Below are 23,714 nucleotides of genomic sequence, written 5' to 3'. Positions count from 1 at the left end.
AATTACATAACTCTGGAACCCACCAAGATTCTTTCTTCATCGTCGACATGATCCTGCACACGCAACTTGCCAAATTTCTCGAAATTCTTCTATTAACCTTTAATAAACACTCCGAACCACTAGCAACATTTACATATTAAATCTCTTACCGAGTAGCCAGTAGAATTCTTCGCAGAAGCTTCGTCAATACCACGCATCTGCTAACCTGCTCACAGGAGATAACCCACATGTGGAAATTACATGCCGACATATTCCAACGCCGCTGCACTGGGTGCAAATACTATGAAATCAGTAGATCATCCTGAGTCCGAGCTCATTCACCAGCTGCACTAGTCCGTTCACTCCTCATGAACGTAAACTAAAGGTGCGACAATACATTCCAATCCAAAGTCATGTTGTATCATTTTTCATATCAAGCAACTCCCTCCTGTTGTATCCAATCTTCCTCAATATAGCAGCTAATATTACAACTTAAGTCCGTAGACCTAGTCACTGTCCATCCGAAATCCCAAATCACTTCAAACATTCCTCAAGCTATGTAGTTATCCTACCACGTAACCCATATGCTACCTTGCCACTCTCCCACTTTGGTCAAACCCTCTCTTTTAAGCAACTACTCGACTTCAGTTTTCTTACACTTGGCCTTCTAGGAACTTAACCACCACAAGACACCTTCCACATATCCTTTCTCATCCTTCGCAGCCCAGTTGCTGCCTTACTAAAAATTCGTCTCTGTAGCACTTGAACCAATAGCTCGTTACCAGCTTTAAACCCTTCTGACGATCATCCTTCTCGAGACATCAATACTAGGAACGCTGCTTCGATCCTGAATCACTGCACACCGCGATCTCTACTGACTGCTTCCCCTATACAAATTCCTAACACCCCGTCGTGAATGCGAGTTGAAGAAAACCATAACACCGACGAACCTTAATGCATTTTACGAGGCGATGACACCACATCAAAATTGAGAATTCTACCACACTCGAAAATATCAAGCTTTGTTACTCCATCAACCCCAAACCTGAACATTCATAGTCCGATTGTCTTTTCTCCGCTGGAATTAAAACATGGAACCTCTAAATCATGTACTGAGAAAAATCTTCTTTCAAGTCGTTTACTGCCCCGACACATAGACAGGCATTCTACCGTTACATAAATACTATGCGATAACAACGTATGAATCGTAATAACAATCAATGCCAAATCTTAAAACCTTAGGTAGTATTGATACTGGACTGAAACAACAGAGCGGCCTTCCGCAGGACGACGACAATAGTCCCATGAAATACACATGGAGAAGCATCCTGCACTACATCTATAGTACCATTAAATTTTTTCTCGATCCCCAATTTATAACAAGCGTTTCACGCTGCATAGGATTGAATAGGAAGGAAATGAAGGCATAGGCCTCAAAGGAATCGAATCGCACGATGGGGAATCAAAAAAAAGAGAAGTATTCCTAACATCCTTGTAGCCTCTCGAAGATAAGCACATACGTCTCCGTACCGATCCGCAAGACTCTACAAGACTTGCTCATGACTCGTGAGACCTAAGTGAACCTAGTGCTCTGATACCATGTTGTCACGACTCAAAATTCAAAAAGTCCGTGATAGCGCCGGACACCACTGTCACGCAACCCAACCATAATCAATTAATTTAATTACCCATTTAGTATTTTTGAAATAAAAATTTCTTTAATGAAATTGTAAAGATAAAACTCATAGAGTAAATGATAAATATTTTTAGCAACTAAATTTATGAACAATTCATAACCATTCCCAAAATTCGGTGTCACAAGTGCATGAGAATTTACTAAGAAATTAAAAATAAAATACCACATCTGTCCAAAATATAAATTAGACAGAAAAATATAATATTTCTGAAGGAGACTATGTTGGTTACGGATCGTAATACAGAATGCAACTCACCTATGTTCCCACAATTATTAACCACACCTCTGTGCCTACAAGGCCGCTAGACATATATGTACCTGCACAATAAAATGTGCAGCAAGTATAGCATGAGTACGAAAACAACGTGTACCTAGTAAGTATCAAGCCTAATCTCGAAGAGGTAGAGACGAGATGACCGACTTTGACACTCACTATGGGTCATTAATATTAAATAATCATGAAAATAGAAATATTTATATCAACGTGATTTACAGAGTTAACAATAATTTTATTGAACCAGTAGAAGTAATTAAATTCCTTCAATTCCATTAAATTTCTAATTTATCAATCACTCTCATTTTCAGAAACAACAATAATTCCTTAACAAGAAGGAATAATAATTCTTTAAATTCCAAAGATTTCCAATTTTTCAATTAGCTTCACAAGCTGCAATAAACTATCAAAGTATCGTGTATTTATTATTATTATTAAGCACGATTTCTCCCGAGGATGTACGGCTCGATCCAAAATGTTGTGTACACTATCGAGGGACGTGCGGCACGATCCATAGATGCATATATCCTGCCGAGGCGTTCGGCCCGATCCACAAGAAAGGAGGACATTTTCTTATGTACCTTCGGAATGAGAGTATTTATTGCAAGATTTATTCGAGAGGATAAACAATTTATTTCAACAATTAATTAATTTAAACAAAAATTTAAGCATATGAAAATTTCATCTTTTACTACCTTTCATAACAATTCACAATCTATACACCGAATAATTTAAATAATAAAGAATATAATTTACACAAGTAATTTATGCTTTGAGTTCTAAACTACCCGAACTTTAGCATTAATAGTAGCTACGCACGGACTCTCGTCACCTCGTGCGTACGTAGCCCCCACAATTAACCACAATCATTTAATTTAATCTCTACAGGGAAATTTTCCCCTCACAAGATTAGACAAGAGACTTACCTCAATTTGCTCCAATTAAATCCACTAGAAGGCCTTTTCCACGATTATCCAACTTCGTCTGACTCGAATCTAGCCAAAATAATTCGATACAATCACTAAAATTATAGGAATCAATTCCATAAGAAAATACTATATTTTTCAATAATAATCCGAAATTAACTCAAAAATATAGCCTATGGGGACCACGTCTCAGAACCCGACAAATATTATAAAATCCGAATACCCATTCGGATACGAGTTCAACCATACCAATTTTATCAAATTCCGATAAAAACTCGACCTCCAAATCTTAAATTTTTGTTTTTGGAAGATTTTGCCAAAATCTTGATTTTTTTCCATTTAAATCCGAAATAAATAATGAATATAACCATAGAATCATGAAGTATAATCACTTTCGGATATAGAACACTTACCCCAATCCATATGGTGAAAATCACCTCAAAGATCGCTTCAATCTTAGCTCCATAGCTCCAAATGTGTTAAAATTGCCGAAACCTCGAAATATATCTTCTGTCCAGGCATTTACTCTTCGCGATCACGGAAAATGCTTCACGATCGCGAAGCACAAAATTTTTCAGCCCCAATATTGCTCTTCGCGATCGCGGAAAACCAATCGCGATCGCGAAGAACAAACTCCCCCAACTCTTTCAGACAACTTCTAGTTTAATAGTCATAACATTTTGTACAAAACTCCAAATTGTAAATGGTTTAACTTTCTGAAAAGTAGACACCAAGGACTATAACTGTCATTTGTTGCTCATCTCCTAATTCCTTATATATTTATAGATATAAGCTTTTAAAGTCAGCCCTGTGCAACAGAGATTTCCAAACTCTTCCCAGACAGCCTATAGTATATCCACCATAACCTTTTGTACACAACTCCAAATCATAAATGATTTACCTTTCTGAAAATTACACATCAAGGGCTACAATTTTTATATTTGGATCATCTCCAAATTCCTTATAGAATGTGAAATATAAGCTTCCAAAGTCAGGTAAGTGCAACAGAGATTTGTTCTACGCGATCGCGAAAGAGCTTCCGCGATCGCGATTCACAAGGCCCCAAATTGCTGTTTGCTCTTCGCGAATGCGAAAAAATGTTCGCGATCGCGATGCACACCTCTGTAGGCAGAAACCAACAGTTAAAATGGCCTAGAAATGGACCGAAACCATCCCGAAACTCACCCGAGCCCCTCGGGACCTCAACCAATTATACCAACAAGTCCTAAAATATCATACGAACTTAATCGGAACCTCAAATCATATCAAACAACGCTAAAACCACGAATCATCCTCCAATTCAAGCTTAATGAAACTTAAATTTTTCAACTTCTACATTCGGTACCGAAACCTATCAAATCAAGTCCGATTGACTTCAAATTTTGCACACAATTCTTAAATGAGATAACAGAGCTATAAAAATTTTCGGAACTGGATTCCGAACCCGATATCAAAAGTCAACTCCCCGGTTAAACTTCCAAACTTAAATTCTTATTTTAGCCATATTAAACCTAATTTAACTACGGACTTTCAAATAAAATTCTAAACACGCTCCTAAATCCAAAATCACCATACAGAGCTATTGGAACCGTTAAATCCCATTCCGGGATCGTTTTTTCAAAATATTGACCGAAGTCAAACTTGGCCTTTTAAGGCTACCTTAAGGAACCAAGTGTTCCGATTTCAACCCGAACACTTTCAAATTCCGAACCAACCATCCCCGCAAGCACATTCGGAGAGTTTTATTTTAGGGAATGGGGTTCTAAAAGTTAAAATGATCGGTTGGGTCATTACAATAGAAGTCTTTAGAATTATGTGGAATATCTTATAAAAATTGTTATTAGTTTTGTATCTAATATCGAAAAAAGTAACATAAAAATACTTTTTGCAAATAACATCAAATTTAAAAATATAATCTCTTGGTCCTTTTGAGATTTGGGCATGATAGATTTGCCCTATGACTCTTAGAAAAAAGGTAGATGTGACTAAAGTCTAAAAATGATTAATATTAAATTAATATTTTACAACAAACAACTAAATACATTAAAAATAATATAGGTAGTTCAATCTGTGGGAATGTTTACAAAAAGAAAAAGAAAAATAATGACAAATCATATAGAATATAATTTGTCTTCTACCGTTTCATCTTCATTGTTTCAAGTTTGCATTTTTACTGATTTGACTCTTAATATTACACAATAACTGATTTTATGCTATTTCATATTCTTTCATCGTTAATATATATATATATATATATATATATATATATATATATATATATATATATATATATATATATATATATATATATATATATATATATATATATATATATATATATATATATATATATATATATATATATATTTTTATGATAATTTTGGGGAAACATTGAGTTGCATTCTTTTGCTACTTAGCTAATTTAATTATTTATTTTAAACATTAAAGAAAATATTTTTTAATAATTTAAAGCTTAATATTAACTCATCCCAAGTTTTAATATTTAGCTATAATCACAATTTGAGATAATTTTGAAAACTTTACTTTGAGATTCTCCTTATAACACACACTTCTATTGCAATTTCAGAATTATGCTCACCTCTCTTATTTTTATTTTTTTTATAACAAAACAAAATTCACATGATAAAATCTAATAACATCTATGTAATGTTCAAATTCCCCTTTAATGGCATTAAATATTAACTATTAAATTTAATAACACAAACTTCTTTACATGAGTACAAAATAAAAGTACTTGCACTTCCAAAATGATAAAAACATGGATTACAGCTCTTTTATCTTATGCACAAATTCTAACCTATTCCATGGTTCATGTTGAATATTTATGTAATGACCCAACTGGTCATTTTAACTTTTAGAAACCCATTCCCTAAAATAAAACTCTCCGAACATGCTTTTATAAATTTATGACTTGCGAGGATGGTTGGTTCGGGATTTGGAAGCGTTTGGATTGAAATCGGAACACTTGATTCCTTAAGTTAGCTTTAAATGGACAAGTTTGACTTCGATCAACATTGTGAGAAAACGACCCCGGAATTGGGATTTGACGGTTCCAATAAGTTCGTATAATGATTTCAGACTTGGGCGTATGTTCGAATCGGGTTTTGGATAACCCGGGAGCATTTTGACGCTTAATAGTAAATATCAACTATTTGAAGGTTTAAAGTTCTTTAACTTTGGTTTGGAATAGGTTTTTGAGAAATTGAAGTCCGTTTGAAATTTTGAGTTTGGAAATAGTTCCGTATAGTGATTTAAGACTTGCACGCAAAAATTCGTGTCATTCCAAGTAGTTTAAGTATATTTCAGCGCATTGAAAGTAATTTGATGAACTTGAAATTCTTAAGTTTGAATCAATTTGGTTTAGGGTATGATTATTAGATTTGATATTGTTTTACGCGTTCCGAGAGTTCGAACGAGTCCGTTTTATAATTTCAAACCTGTTGGTATGTTCAGACGGGGTCCCGGGGACCCCGAGTGTTAACCGGACGAGGCTCGGACCAAGTTGGAAGTTGGGAGCCAAAACTGAAGCTCCCAGCTACTGTCAGAATCGCACCTGCGCTTGGCCCGTCGCAGGTGCGACATTCGCAGATGCGATAGAAGCTTGCAGGCGCGGCCCTCGCATATGCGAGATTTTGAGCGCAGAAGCGGAAGAAGGGAAGGGGCAATCCGCCGCAGATGCACACGATTTGCGCACCTGCGAAAGCGCAGGTGCGAAGCTTTGTGCGCAAATACGAAAATTGGCCAGACAAGTGGAACTCGCACTAGCGAAGATTTTTCGCAGGTGCGAAAGCCGCAAGTGCGGTAATCTGTTTGTAGGTGCGGAAGACCTGTTTGGCAGAAGGCTTAAAAGAACGGGATTTCACCATTTTTTGCCCATTCTTCTTCCATGTTTGGGCGATTTCAGAGCTTTTTGAGAGGAGATTTCAACTAGCAATTTGGAGGTAAGTTAATTCTACACCCCTTGAGTTAAACACATAAATTATAAATAGATTATAACTAGTAAATCTTAGAAATCAAAGGTTTAGGTGAAAAATCTAGATTTTTATAATAATGAGATTTTTACCACGAAAATAGTTATGGAATTGGGTAGAAATTATATATTTGAGTTCTTGAGATTATGGGTAACATTTCTATCTGAAAATTTCTAGAATCCGGGCACGTGGGCCTGAGGTGAATTTTATGAATTTTACCATTTTGGATAGGGTAATTTATTTAATAGATGAATTTCGAATTATTGAACATATATTAATTATTTTATATAACTTTTGGATAGTTTCGGAATTTTCGGCATTGAATCGAGAAATTTAAGCGACGCGATAATCGGAAAGTGGACTTTGAGACGAGGTAAGTCGCTTGTCTAATCTTGTGAGGGGAAAATTACCCTATAGGGATTAAATTGAATAATTATTGATAATTGCGGGGGCTACGTACGCACGAGGTGACGAGAGTCCGTGCGTAGCTACTATTAATGCTAAAGTCCGGGTAGTTTAGGACTCAAAGCATGAATTACTTGTGTAAATTGTATTCCTTGTTTAATTAATATTATTTGATATATTTATATATATGTTGTGAATTGTTAGTTAAAAATATTAAAGGATGAAAAATTTATATATTTGATTTTCTGTTTAAATTAAAATATTAAAGGATGGAAAATTTATATGTTTGATTTTCTGTTTAAATTAATTAATTGTTAAAAGAAATTATTCTTTCTCCCGAATCTATCTCATAATAAATATACTCTCCTTTCGGAGGTACATAAGAAAATGTCCTCCTTTCTTATGGAGCGAGCCGAACGCCTCGGCAGGATAGATGCATCTATGGATCGCGCTGCACGTCCCTCGGCAGTGTACACGACACTCTGGATCGGGCTGTACGTCCTCGACATAAATCGTGCTTAATAATATTAATAATTACACGATACATTAATAATTTATTTCAGCTTGCGAAGCTAATTGATAAATTGAAAAAATAATCCTTGAAATTTAATGAATTATTATTCTTGCTTGTTAAAGAATTAATTGTTATTCCTGTAAATGATATTTAATTGATAAATTGGACATTATTTGAATTGAAGGAATTTAATTGATATATTGAGAATTATTGCATTTAAAGAAATTTGATTATTTCCACTGATTAAATAAATTATTTTAAACTCTGTAAATTATACTGATTTAAATATCCTAGTTGTATTTCAATTATTACCATTGACTCATAGTGAGTGTCAATGTAGGCCATCTCGTCTCTACCACTTCGAGATTAGGCTTGATACTTACTGGGTACACGTTGTTTACGTACTCATGCTACACTTGATTCACTTTTTGTGCAGGAACTTAGGCAAGTACTAGTGGGGGACCTATCGTCTTGCACCCACTTTATTTAGGGGCATAGTGGTGAGCTGTTTCTCTGATCCGTTTTGCAACTACTAGTGTCTCTCTTTGTATTTTTTATTCTGTCTATTTTTATTTCAGACATTATTTGAGGTTTTGTATAATCTACTAGATACTCATACACTTGTGACACCAGGTCTTGGCACACACATTGGTAGAGTTTGGGTTTTATTATATTTTTCTTGGTTTTAAATTTTATCAATGTATGCTTAATTTATTAGTTGGCTTGCCTAGCTGTAGTGTTGGGCGCCATCACAACTTATAGGTGAAATTGGGTCGTGACAACATGGTTTCAGAGCACTAGGTTCACTTAGGTCTCACAAGTTATGAGCAGGCCTAATAGAGTCTTGCGGATCAGTACAAAGACGTCTGTACTTATCTTCAAGAGGCTATAGGGTGTTAGAAAATTACCTTTCTTCATATTCCATCGTGCAATTAATGTAGTACTAAATATTCTTCTCTTATTCTCTCACTGATGGTGAGAACGCACTCGAATGAAGTTCTAGACTTTGGAACAGCTACTCCCCTAGTTGCTAGAAGCCGAGGCAGAGGCCGAGGCCGAGGGAGGGCTCCAGCCCGTGGTAGAGGGCGAGGACGTCCTAGGACCGTTCCAGTTATGCCGCCAGTGAGTCCAGCAGAGAATCCCATTATTGTGTGGCAGAGCCAGCTCCGGTGGATTTCATATCTGCACCGGAATTTCAGGATGTCATAGGTCGTATGCTGCAGTTCATGAAAAATATGACTCAGGCCAGTTTATTTCCGGCAGACCCAGCAACATCTCAGACGGACGGGAGAGCACATACCCCTACCGCACAGGCTCATAGACAGGAAGCTGCTGTATTTCAGACCCAGGGTACACTACCCGTGGGTGGAGCCCAGCCAGTGGCAACAGCTACACCTGAGCCCAGGCCAGCTGTTGCCGACGATCCTCAGAAATTATTGGACAGATGGACTAGATTACATCCTCCTGTCTTTGGGGGTGAGCGACATGAGGATCCATAAGACTTCATTGATCGTTGCAGGGATAGATTGTACAACATGAGGATATTGGAGTCTCATGGGGAAGACTTTGCTACTTTTTAGCTAGAGGGCAGAGCCCGTAGATGGTGGCAGTATTATGCTCTTGGCAGACCAGCAGATTCTCCTCCCATGACTTGGGACAGGTTTATCCGTATCTTCCTAGACAGGTATATTCCACCCTCCTAGAGAGAAGAGTTGCGGTTTCAGTTTGAGCAGCTCCAGCAGGGTCAGATGTCAGTGACTGATTATGAGGCGAGGTTTTCTGTATTATCTCGCCATGCACTTATGATACTTCCTTCTGTGGCGGAGAGAGTGCAGAGGTTTGTAGCCGGTTTACATACTGGTATTCAGGCCACTATGGCTCGAGAGGTTGAGATGGGTACTTTTTATGAGCGAGATGTGGAGATAGCCTAGAGGATTGAGGGTGTGCGTCAACGGAGCCGAGAGCAGATTATGAGAGATAAGCGGTTCAGGTACTCTGGAGAGTTCAGGGGTGCTCCGTCTGGGGGCAGAGGTCAGTTTGTGAGGGGGCAGTCCAGCAGACCCCCATTTCCAACACCACCACCTCCTCGAGGTGCTCCAGTGAGACCTTATCTCAGTGCTATAACAGAGAATTCTTACTGCCCACCAGCTATTCAGGGTCCTCCCAGTGGGTATTCAGTTCCCCAGGGCCAAACGCTTAGTCAGCAGCCTATCGCACCGAAGAGTTGTTATGAGTGCGGAGATCCTAGTCACATACGGAGGTTTTGCCCCAGGCTTCGGGGTAGACCAGTACATCAGGGTCATCAGCCTATGCTTACGGGACCAGTTGCTTCATCCGTAGTTCGACCACCAAGAGGTGGAGGATAGGTGGGTAGGGTTCGTCCTAGAGGTGGAGGTTAGCTGTGCGGAGGCCAGCCAATTGGCGCTCCAGCTCGGTTCTATGCTTTTCCGGCTAGACCAGATGTAGAGGCCTCAGATGCTGTGATTACAGGTATTATTTCTATTTACGGCAAAGATGCCTCAGTATTATTTGATCTAGGATCCACATATTCATATGTGTCATCTCTATTTGCTCCATTCCTGGGTGTTTCTTGTGAGTCCTTGAGTACTTCTGTTTATGTGTCCACTCCTGTAGGCGATTCTGTTATTGTGAATCGGATCTACCGGTCCTATATTATTACATTCTGTGGTTATGAAACTAGAGCATATCTCTTACTGCTCGAGATGATCGATTTTGAAATTATTCTAGGTATGGACTGGTTATCTCCATATCATGCTATTCTAGATTGTCATGCCAAAACTGTTACCTTGGCTATTCCATCTTTGCCTAGGCTAGAATGAAAGGGTTCATCGGTTAGTTCATTTAATCAGGTTATTTCTTTTATAAAGGATCAACACATGGTTGGGAAGGGTTGTTTGGCTTATCTAGCCTATGTTTGGGATACTACTGTAGAGACTCCGGCTATTGATTCAGTGCCAGTAGTTCGGGAGTTCTCCAATGTATTTCCTTCAGATCTTCTAGGTATGCCACCTGATCGTGATATTGATTTTTGTATTGACTTGGCTCCAGATACTCAACCTATATCTATTCCACCGTATCGCATGGCTCCGAAAGAATTGAAAGAGCAGCTTGAGGAGTTACTAGCCAAAGGGTTTGTCAGACCGAGTGTATCTCCTTGGGGTGCACCGGTATTATTTGCGAAAAAGAAGGATGGAACAATGCAGATGTGTATTGATTATCGCCAATTGAACAAAGTCACTATTAAGAACAAGTACCCGTTGCCGCGTATTGATGACCTATTTGACCTGTTGTAGGGTGCTAAGGCATTCTCTAAGATCGACTTGAGGTCGGGGTATCATCATTTGAAGATTCGAGATTCGGATGTTTCGAAAACTGCTTTCCGTACTAGATATGGTCATTATGAGTTTCTGGTAATGTCTTTCGGTTAAACTAATGCACCGACATCGCTTATGGATATGATGAACAGGGTATTCATGCCATATATTGATTCGTTTGTCATTGTCTTCATTGATGACATTTTGATCTACTCGTGCAGCAAGGAGGAACATGAGCAACATATGAGAGTAGTGCTCCAGACATTGCAGGAACAAAAGCTATATGCTAAGTTCTCTAAATGTGAGTTTTGGCTAGAGTCTGTAGCATTTTTGGGACATATTGTATCGGGTGAAGGTATCAAAGTTGATCCCAAAAAGATTAAGGAAGTTCAGAATTGGCATCGTGCCACTTCGGTGACTGAGATCAGAAGTTTCCTGGGTTTAGCAAGTTATTATCATCGGTTCGTGGAGGGCTTTTCATCTATTGCAGCACCTTTGACCAAATTAACCCAGAAGGTTGCTCTGTTCCAATGGTCTGATGATTGTGAGGTGAGCTTTCAGAAGCTCAAGACAACATTGACTACAGCACCGGTGTTAGTGTTGCCTTCCGGTTCAGGGATGTATATAGTGTACTGTGACGCTTCACGCGTTGGTTTGGGTTGTGTATTGATGCAGGAGGGGCGAGTTATTGCATATGCTTCACGTCAATTGAAACCCCACGAGCAGAATTATCCAGTACATGATTTGGAGTTAGCTGCGATTGTTCACGCCCTTAAGATTTGGAGGCATTATCTTTATGGGGTGTCCTGTGAAGTTTATACTGATCATCACAGTTTGTAGCATTTGTTCAAGCAGAGGGACCTAAATTTGAGGCAGCGCAGATGGCTGGAATTATTAAAAGATTATGATATTACTATCCTATATCATCCAGGTAAAGCAAATGTAGTTGCAGATGCCTTGAGTAGAAAGGCGGAGAGCATGGGTAGTTTGGCTTTCATTTCAGCAGAAGAAAGGCCATTAGCTTTGGATATCCAGTCCTTGGCCAACAGACTTGTGCGGTTAGATATTTCAGAGCCCAGCCGAGTTCTTGCATGTGTCGTAGTTCAGTCTGCCAGTATGATGATCCACACTTAATGGTTCTTCGAGAAACGGTACTACGAGGTGGTGCCAAGGAAGTTACTATTGGTGCAGATGGTGTTCTGCGACTCCAGGATCGTCTGTGTGTTCCTAATGTGGATGAACTGAGGAAAAAGATCCCGGAGGAGGCATACAGTTCTCGGTATTCTATTCATCCAGGAGCTACGAAGATGTATCGTGACTTGAGGAAGCATTATTGGTGGCGACGAATGAAAAAGTACATAGTTGAGTTTGTATCTAGGTGTCTAAATTGCCAGCAAGTTAAATATGAGCACCAGAGGACAGGTGGCCTACTTCAGCAGACCAAAGTGGAAATGGGAACAAATTACTATAGACTTTGTAGTTGGGTTGCCGCGGACCTTGAGGAAGTTTGATGCAGTTTGGGTGATTGTTGACAGGTTGACCAAGTCGGCACACTTTATTCCTGTTGTGACTACGTATACTTCAGAGAGGTTGGCCCAGATTTATATTCAGGAGATAGTTCGGTTGCACGGTGTGCCAATTTCTATTAAATCAGATAGATGCCCTCAGTTTACTTCACATTTCTGGAGAGAAGTACAGAGTGAGTTGGGGACCTGTGTAGAGCTCAGCACAGCCTTTCATCCGTAGACCGACGGGTAGCCAGAGCGAATAGTTCAGATTTTGGAGGATATGCTCAGGGCATGTGTGATTGACTTTGGAGGTCAGTGGGATCGTTTCTTGCCTTTGGCCGAGTTTGCTTATAATAACAGTTAACAATCTAGCATCGAGATGGCTCCATTTGAGGCTTTATATGGCCGTCGATGTCGTTCACCTATCGGATGGTTTGAGCTCGGTGAGGCTAAGTTATATGGTACTGATTTGGTAAAGGATGCCTTGGAAAAGGTAAAGTTGATTCAGGAGCGACTTCGTACAGCGCAGTCCAGGCAGAAGAGTTACGCGGATCAAAAAGCGCGTGATTTATCATTTATGGTAGGTGAAAAAGTTCTCTTGAAGGTTTCACCGATGAAGGGAATCATGAGATTTAGGAAGGGAAGTTGAGCCCAAGGTTTATAGGCCCATTTGAGGTATTGAGACGAGTTGGGGAGGTTGCTTATGAACTTGCATTGCCTCCTAGTCTATCGGGAGTTCATCCAAGTTTCCATGTATCTATGCTTCGGAAGTATCATGCTGACCTATCACATGTGTTGGACTTCAGCACAGTTCAGCTAGATAAGAGTTTGGGTTATGAAGAAGAGCCATTTGCCATTGTTGATAAGCAAGTTCGCCAATTGAGGTCCAAGAGGATTTCTGCAGTAAAGGTCCAGTAGAGGGGCCAACCAGTCGAGGAAGTGACTTGGGAGGTCGAGGAGGACATGCGGAGCAAATACCCACACTTATTTAGCACTCCAGGTATTATTCTAAACTCGTTCGAGGACGAACGTTTGTTTAAGAGGTGGAAAATGTAATGACCCAACCGGTCATTTTAACTTTTAGAAACTAGTTCCCTAAAATAAAACTCTCCGAACATGCTTTTATTAATTTATGACTTGCTGGGATGGTTGGTTCGGGATTTGGAAGTGTTTGGGTTGAAATCGGAACACTTGATTTCTTAAGTTAACTTTAAATGGACAAGTTTGATTTCAGTCAACATTTTGAGAAAACGACCCCGAAATCGGGATTTGACGGTTCCAATAAGTTCGTATGATGATTTCAGACTTGGGTGTATGTTCCAATCGGGTTTTGGATAATCCGGGAGCGTTTTGACGCTTAATAGTAAAAATCAACTATTTGAAGGTCTAAAGTTCTTTAAATTTAGTTTGGAGTAGGTTTTTGAGAAATTGAAGTCCGTTTGGAATTCCGAGTTTGGGAATAGTTCCGTATAGCGAGTCCGTTTTATGATTTTAAACCTGTTGGTATGTTCGGACGGGGTCCCGGGGACCCCGAGTGTTAACCGGACGAGGCTCGGACCAAGTTGGAAGTTGAGAGCCAAAACTGAAGCTCCCAGGTACTGTCAGAATCGCACCTGCGCTTGGCCAGTTGCAGGTGCGACATTCGCAGATGTGACAGAAGCTCGCAGGCGCGGCCCTCGCATATGCGAGATTTTGAGCGCAGAAGCGGAAGAAGGGAAGGGGCAATCCACCGCAGATGCGGACGATTTGCGCACCTGCGAATGCGCAGGTGCGAAGCTTTGTGCGCAAATGCGAAAATTGGCCAAGCAAGTGGAACTCGCACCTACGAGGATTTTCCACAGGTGTAAAAGCCGCAGGTGCGGTAATCTGTCCACAGGTGCGAAAGACCTGTTTGGCAGAAGGTTTAAAAGAACGGGATTTCACCATTTTTGCCCATTCTTCTTCCATGTTTGGGCGATTTCAGAGCTTTTTGAGAGGAGATTTCAACTAACAATTTGGAGGTAAGTTAATTCTACACCCCTTGAGTTAAATACATAGATTATAAGTAGATTATAACTAGTAAATCTTAGAAATCAAAGGTTTAGGTGAAAAACCTAGATTTTTATAATAATGAGATTTTTACCACGAAAATAGTTATGGAATTGGGTAGAAATTATATATTTGAGTTCTTGAGATTATGCGTAACGTTTCCATCCAAAAATTTTCAGAATCCGGGTACGTGGGCCCGGGGTGAATTTTACCATTTTGGATATGGTAATTTATTTAATAGATGAATTTTGAATTATTGAGCATATATTAATTATTTTATATAACTTTTGGATAGTTTTGGATTTTTCGGCATTGAATCGAGAATTTTAAGCGACGCGATAATCGGAAAGTGGACTTTGAGACGAGGTAAGTTTCTTGTCTAATCTTGTGAGGGGAAAATTACCCCATAGGGATTAAATTGAATAATTATTGATAATTGCGGGGGCTACGTACGCACGAGGTGACGAGAGTACATGCGTAGCTACTATTAATGCTAAAGTCCGGGTAGTTTAGGACTCAAAGCATGAATTACTTGTGTAAATTGTATTCCTTGTTTAATTAATATTATTTGATATATTTATATATATGTTGTGAATTGTTAGATAAAAATATTAAAGGATGGAAAATTTATATGTTTGATTTTCTGTTTAAATTAATTCATTATTAAAAGAAATTATTCTTCCTCCCGAATTTATCTCATAATAAATATACTCTCCTTCCGGAGGTACATAAGAAAATGTACTCCTTTCTTGTGGAGCGGGTTGAACGCCTCGGCAGGATAGATGCATCTATGGATCGCGCCGCATATCCCTCGGCAGTGTACACGACACTCTGGATCGGGTCGTACGTCCTCGGCAGAAATCGTGCTTAATAATATTAATAATTATATGATACTTTAAAATTTATTTCAGCTTGCGAAGCTAATTGATAAATTGAAAAAATAATTCTTGGAATTTAATGAATTATTATTCTTGCTTGTTAAAGAATTAATTGTTATTCCTGTAAATGATATTTAATTGATAAATTAAAAATTATTTGAATTGAAGGAATTTAATTGATATATTGAGAATTGTTGCATTTGAAGAAATTTGATTATTTTTGTTGATTAAATAAATTATTTTAAACTTTGTAAATCATACTGATTTAAATATCCTAGTTGTATTTCAATTATTACCATTGACCCATAGCGAGTGTCAAAGTCGGCCATCTCGTCTCTACCACTTCGAGATTAGGCTTGATACTTAATGGGTACACATTATTTACGTACTCATACTACACTTACTGTACTTTTTGTGCAGGAACTGAGGCAAGTACTAGTGGGGGACCTATCGTCTTGCACCCATGTTATCCAGGGGAATAGTGGTGAGCTGTTTCTCTGATCCGTTCTGCAACTACTAGTGTCTCTCTTTGTATTTTTTTTTCATTCTGTCTATTTTTATTTCAGACAGTATTTGAGGTTTTGTATAATCTACTAGATGCTCATACACTTGTGACACCAGGTCTTGGCACACACATTGGTAGAGTTTGGGTTTTATTATATTTTTCTTGGTTTTAAATTTTATCAAGGTATGCTTAATATATTAGTTGGCTTGCCTAGCTGTAGTGTTGGGCGCCATCATGACTTATAGGTGAAATTGGGTCATGACAATTTATTTACCTAAATTGAATATTGATCTTTAGAAATGAGATAAATCAATCTTCTTTCTATTTGATTATTCCTTTCAATTTCTTTATTAATATTAAAAAATTATTAATGTATGATAAAAATTTAAACCATTGATTTTAATTATGAATCTAAATACCCGAAATATGTCATATTATAAAAGACATTAGAAGGAAAATAGCCTAAAAAATTTGTAAAAAACTAAATCAAACATTAAAAACTCAATTTTGAAATTGAGTCCTATGTTTTACGTATAACATGTAAAAACAAAATACTTAGACAAACTTGTCGAAAAATAAATTTGTAATATCATTTAAAATTTCAAGAGAAAATTCAATTAACAATTTCTTTTTACAATTATTGTTCCTTAATTATTTTTCATTATTCGATGTTCGTCTTACTTTTGACAAATATAAGGAGTATTTTACTTTTGTGTTATATATAGTTGTCACGACCCCAAATTTTCTCCGTAGGAGGTCGTGATGGCACCTAGTCTCTAAGACTAGGTAACCCTATCAATGCGGAATAGTAATAGATATCTGAAATAAATAGACTGCAATTTAAATAACTACAACTCCCAAAACCCGGTAGAAATAAGTCACAAGCTTCTAAGAATTTATCCTCAATGTCTCTATATATCAAGGTCTAAAGAAAAATAAGGAAGCAACATAATAATGATAGAAGGGGACTCCGAAGTCTGCGGACGCTGGCAGATATACCTCGAAGTCTCCGTGCACAGGTAACTCACTGATGTCTAGGTTGGTAAGAAATACCTGGATCTGCACAAAAAAGATGTGCAGAAGCGTAGTATGAGTACACCACAGCGGTACCCAGTAAGTGCCAAGCCTAATCCCGGTAGAGTAGTGACGAGGTCAGGTTAGGCCCTACTGGAAAATAATAATGGCATGGTAAAATGTTTAACAATATAATAAAATAAAATGACAATGGAAATAAATCAAGTAGCATGTCACCATTTAAATTTCACAACATAATGACAAATAATACCTTGTGGAAACAAAACAGAATTTCTTTGCAACTTTAAGAAAAATCACAATAATAATCAAAGGCAACTGCGGCCGTAAATCAATATCAATAAGGGCACTCCCGAGGTACCGCCTCGTAGTCCCAAATCATAAATAAATTCACAATATCTCATTACCTTATATCACCGCGGGAGCCTTCACATTTAATTTTAAAGAAAATATTTTTTCCGAAATAGCATCCTGCGCTTTAGCCATTCTTATCACACCATATGACTTCTAGTAGTTTCCTCTACTAGCCACGTGTATCAAGCCACCCTTATCTAACTGCATGCGTTTCAATACTCAGACCTTATACCACCGCATGCATATCAATATCACAATATATCACAATTTGCACCTCAAGTTCCCAAATATTTCAATTTACCAAAATAAATCAACAATAATATTTTTCCATAATAGAGAGCTCACGGCTCATGACAAAATAATTCAACAATAATATTTTTCTACAATAAAGATCTCACGACTCCATCACAATTAGTACGAAAATCTCACAAAAATATTCGGGAATAAATAACTCAACAAAATAATATTTTAAATTTTTTAATACGTTGCTTCAATACCAAATTTAAAATGTCAAATACTTCATATTAATAATATTAATTTAAAGAAAATAACCTTCAAATGATGCACAGAATAAAAGAAACCAAGTTTCAACTAAACAAGTAAAATAATTAGCAGAAAAAGGTCAAGCAATTTTAAAAATATAAACATTAAATCAATGATGAAGAATATAACAAGGTAAAATTATTTAATTAATATGCAACAGTGATCTACACAATTTAAAGACATAATCTTTCACATTTAGCCCCGTGTACACACTCGTCACCTCGTGTATACGACTTTCAACACATTACAATTTATCACTTCAATACCAATCCTAGGAAAAAAAATTTTCCACAAGGTTAGACAAGTCACTTACCTCGACTTGCTCTAATTTAACCAAGTAGTGTGCCTTTTCCTCGATTTTCTGACTCCGATCGAATCGAATCTAGTCATAATTAATTCGATACAGTCAACAAAAATTATAGAATCAATTCCATAAGAAAATACTACATTTTCAATAAAAATACGAAATTAACTCAAAAATTTGCCCGTGGGGACCACGTCTCAGAATCTGACGAAAGTTACGATATCTGAACGCCCATTCAACCACGAGTCTAACCATACCAAAATGACTAAATTCTGATAACAATTACACCCTCAAATCCTCAAATTTATCCAAGTGGATTTTCAAACTTTTCCAACTTAATTCACCAATTAAATGATAAAAACAATCACGAATTTGGGTAATTTAACCAATATTGAGTTAAGAACACCTACCCCATTGTTTCCTCTCAAAATCTCCCAAAAATTGCCTCAATCCGTGTAATGACCCGACTTGTCGTTTTAAGAATTAACGCCCCGTTCAGTGACTTAAGGTCTCGAGAAGCTTCGTAATATGTATTATGACCGGCGGGTGTGGTCGAGTTTGATTTTCGGAAGATTCGGAATTTAATTAAAAGAACAATTCTCATTTTTGAAGCTTAAATGAAAAGAGTTGACTGGAGATTTGACTTATGTGTAAATGACCTCGAATTCGAATTCTGAAGATTTTCAATAGCTCTGTATGGTGATTTTGAACTTAGGAGCGTGTCCAGAAAATTATTTGGAAGTCCGTAGTGGATTTTGGCTTGAAATGGCGAAAATTGATTTTTGAAAAGTTTGACAGGGGAGTTGACTTTTGCTATCGGGATCGGAATCCAGTTCTGAAAATTTATATAGGTCTGTTATGTCATTTATGACTTGTGTGAAAAATTTGAGGTCAATCGGACGTGATTTGATACATTTCGGTGCAAGATATAGAAGTTGGAAGATTCGAAAACTCATAATTCGATTCGAGGCACTATTTGTAATTCCGACATTGTTTGACGTGATTTGAAGCCTTCACTAAGTTCGTATTGTATTTTGGAACGTATTGGTATATTTGGTTGAGGTATCGAGGGGCTTGGGTGTATTTTTGGGTCATTGGTTGAGAGATTAGTAAAGTTAAGAAATTTGGGAGTTTGACCATGGTCAATATCGGGTTAAGACGACCTCTTTTCAATATTTTGAGTGCGCGAGCAGGTCCGCAGCGTATTTTATGATTGAAATTCATATATGGTCTGTGTTCGGGAGGTTCCGGATGAGTTTCAGAGTGAGTGTTGAGCGAGATAATACATTTCGGCACTTCAGAGGAAAAGTGCGGACCGCACAATTTTGTGTGCGGTCGCACATCAAGGGTTCTGCAGGTTCGATGGTCTGATTTCGGGGGTTTATATCTTTTAATCTACAATGCATTTGGAGATGATTCGAAAACGAAAATTGTAGCCCTTTGAATCTAGTTTCCAGAAATCTATAGTACGAATCATTTGGACATTTGTACAGAAAGTTATGGGCATTTTACTGAAACCTGGTAGTAGAGAGTGTTGAAGTGCAGCCGCACAATTTGGAGTGCGACCGCAACACCTGGAATGTGCAGACCACATAAAATGTTGCGGTCAGCACAATGAGGGGCCAGATTACGTATTATAAAATCAAGGGTTTGGGTATTATTTCACATTTGGACTTTGGGAGCTCGGTTTGTGGCGACTTTTCGTGGGATTTTTAAAATATTTATCGGGGTAAGTGATTCTAACTCAGATTTGGTTAACATACATGAATATATCATTGCTTTCATCATTTAATCAATATTTTGAGATGGAAAATTGGGGGCAATTGTAGAAATTTCATAAAAATGAATTTTTGGGATTTGAATACCGATACGGAGTCGGATTTGGATAAAATTGGTATGGTTGAACTCGTATCGCAATGGGTGTCCGGATTTTATGAAAATTATATCGGGTACCTAGGGGCGGGCCCCGTGTTGACTTTTAGAATAAATTTTTAAGTCGATGTTTTATTATCCGGAATTGTTTCCGATGAATTCTAATGAAGTTATACAATTAATTTGGATAGATTTGAGCTGTCCGGAGGTCAATTCAAGCAAGGAGGCAATTTTGAAATATCGGCATAACTTTAAAAAAGTAAGTATCTTGCCTAACCTTGAGTGAGGGAATTACCCTTTAGGCATCAAGTCTTATGTGCCATTTGTGAAATGTGAAAAGCCGTGTACGTGAGGTAACGAGTATGTACTCGGGCTTATATGTGCAAAATTGATTGGGTTAAAGTCTTAGGCATATTGTGTAGTAAATTGGATAATTGTTGGCATTTATTAAATCATCTATTTTCCATGCCTCAATTCACGTTTGTTGAATTTGGTTTTATATAACAAATTGATATAGTTATTGCTTGTATATTTATGTGAATTCTATGAGTTTGGTGATTTGATATTTCCTGAAAATAATTATATTATGGATTTTCCATCTGAAAATAATTAATAAAATAAATTTAAACTGAGGCGTTATATAATTATCAAGAATTTGGATTAATGAAGGTGTTGCCCTATACTGAGTATTTTCCATCTTTGTTGTTGTTTTGAGGTTTTATACGCAATATGTGGAGTCTTGGCCTATTTGTTGTGAAATTAATTGATTTTGTTATATCTTTGGAATTGGTTGTGGCCATTGGGAAAATTGTGATATGAATTGATTTTGTTATGTCGCCGTGATAATATTCCATGTAAATTGTTGTGTTATTTGAGTTATTATTTTGAGGATATAAGGGTGTCATTTCACTGTTGATATTATGTGGGTATAAGGGTGGCATTTCACTGTTGATATTTTGTGGGTATAAGGGTGGCATTTCACTATTGTTATATGTGTTGGGATATTATCTGGGCGGAGCAATAAGGCTGGCTATAGGAGAGATAAGGGTGGCTATATGAGCGATAAGGATACGGGAGGCTATTATAGGAGTGATAAGGGTGGCTATAGGAGAGATAAGGGTGGCTATTGTCAGGGATGATATGTGATGATATGGGGTTATTACGTTGGTAATTTTCATGTGATGTTGTGATTTTTCCTGTGTTTATTTTTTAATACCTTGTGCAATTTATCTTGTTGTTGGTAAATTGATAATAGTCTGATCTATGTTGAGATTGGGAGCATGTGGTTATTGCCAGGTGGATTATGAAATGAAATGTGAGCACGAGGTATCGTGAGTAAATAATGATGATATTGACACGTGAACTGTCTGTGCAGTTGTGATATGAAATGTGGGCACGAAGTGCCGTGAGTAAATAATGATGATATTGGCACGTGAATTGTCCGTGTGGTTTTAATAGAGAAATTGGCATGAGGTGCCGTGGAATTATAAAAGTGGGCTGAGACCCGTATTTTATGATTTTGAAATGCTGTGTCACATGGTGACTTTTATTCAAAAGAGATTTATTTGAAAGAATTTTATTTGAAGAAATTATATTTGAAAGAGATTTGAAAGGGATTTATTTGAAAGAGATTTCTTTGAAAGTATTATATCCTGAAAATTTATATTGGAAGGACTTGATTAATTGGGTATACTTGTATTTATTATTTGTTGAGCGATGTTAATGGTGTTCTTGTTGTATTGCTGTGCATATCACTGGTTGTTTTATGTTGCCTTATTGTTATCTGTTTCCTATTATTTTGTATATCATATTACACAGGTTATTAGACTAGTGAGTATCTTGATTGTACCTCATATCTACTCTACTAAGGTTAGTCTTGATACTTACTGGGTACCGACCGCGGTGTACTCATACTACACTTCTGCACATTTTTGTGCAGAGCCAGGTATTGAAGATATCGGACTCAGACAGAGTTATAGTGGGATCACAAGGATTCAAGGTAGAGCTGCCTGGTCGTCGCAGTTCCCTGGAGTCTTTCCATTTTATTGTACTGTTATTTATTATTCAAACAGTATTGAGTATTCTATCCTTGAGATCATTTCATATATTCAGTTAAAGTTTGTGACTCAGTATTACAAGTCTTGGGAAGGTTGTTATATTTGTAATTATTTTCGCTGTTAGTTTCTATTAAAAAAATGGCTTGAATTGTAATTAAAATCGGCTTACCTAGTCTTAGAGACTAGGTGTCATCACGACGCCTGTGGTGGGACTTTGGGTCGTGACAAGTTGGTATCAGAGCTCTAGGTTCATAGGTTCTACGAGTCACGAACGAGTCTAGTAGAGTCTTGCAGATCGGTACGGAGACGTCTGTACTTATCTTCGAGAGGCTACAGAACTGTTAGGAAATTTTCGCTTCTTTCATTCCTTATCGTGCAACATTTATTCAGCTTGAAGCATATATCTTATGTTCTTTTGCATCCACTCGTGTATGAAATTGCGCACTCGATATCAACTATGTGCCAACGGTTAGTGATACTACAAAGGGGATATAAGGGAGCCAGGGTTGCTCAACCATTGTTACCACATGTTGTCCAGATAGAGGATGTGGAAGTATTGAGAGATCATTAAGTTGTGCACATTGGGGTGCAACAGGTTCTGACATCTGGTCGATAAGTACGATCTTAAGAAGGTTTAATTAGTTGCCTAATCATCACAATCGTAGTAGGGTCACGAGGTGGATGTAGATCTGAAGATAGTTGGTGGCATTAAAGATTATATAGTTCGTATGGGATTTGCATTTAGTGAAAGGTACATACTAGCAGTCAAGGCACTCAAGGAAGCAATTTTGTCTGTCACGAGGATGAATGCGCCTAATAAATGGCTTGATATGTCTTATGACTGGTGACGTACGAGCGGTGAAGGTTAGTATTGTGGATCATCGGACTGTGTCTTATGGCTTCGTGCCAAGTGAGGGGAGTCCACTATCTATGATCAGATTACGAGGTCATGTGTTATATTAGTTTTGGCCTGAGATGTATTTATGTGGTATTGAAGGGTTCTCCGAAACTTGTATATGATTAAAATGTGAGATTTGTATGGGATGATGCTGGGGCTTGCTGTATTCCTGCGTCCTTAATAATTCTACATTTCGGTATCAGCGGAGTCACAATATTCAGGGTGCTACAGTAAGTTCTCTTAGTGCACCACCGACACATGGTTCCTATAATGGTTATTCTAGTTATCTGGTACAGACTCAGTATGAGCATCCAAACCTGCAAAGAGGTTTTTATCAGTGTGGTAATACTAGGTACATCATGAGAGATTGTCCCAGACTTGGTGGAGGCAGATTTCATCAGAATACTCCGGCTACGAGCTTTATTCCAGTTAATACTCCACGTGCATAGCCAGTTAGGGGTGGAGGACAGGTGGGTAGAGGGAGCCTAAGAGGTGGAGGCCCGACCCGTTGTTATAATTGATATGAATTAGCTGAGGCCGATACACCATGTGGTGTAGTTACAGGTATGATCCCGATCTGTTATAAAAGGATATATTCCTTAATTTGATTCGGT

This window comes from Nicotiana tabacum, chromosome 15 (assembly GCF_000715075.1).
Source record: "Nicotiana tabacum cultivar K326 chromosome 15, ASM71507v2, whole genome shotgun sequence".
Classification (NCBI taxonomy): domain Eukaryota; kingdom Viridiplantae; phylum Streptophyta; class Magnoliopsida; order Solanales; family Solanaceae; genus Nicotiana; species Nicotiana tabacum.
Note: the sequence above shows the minus strand (reverse complement) of the source record.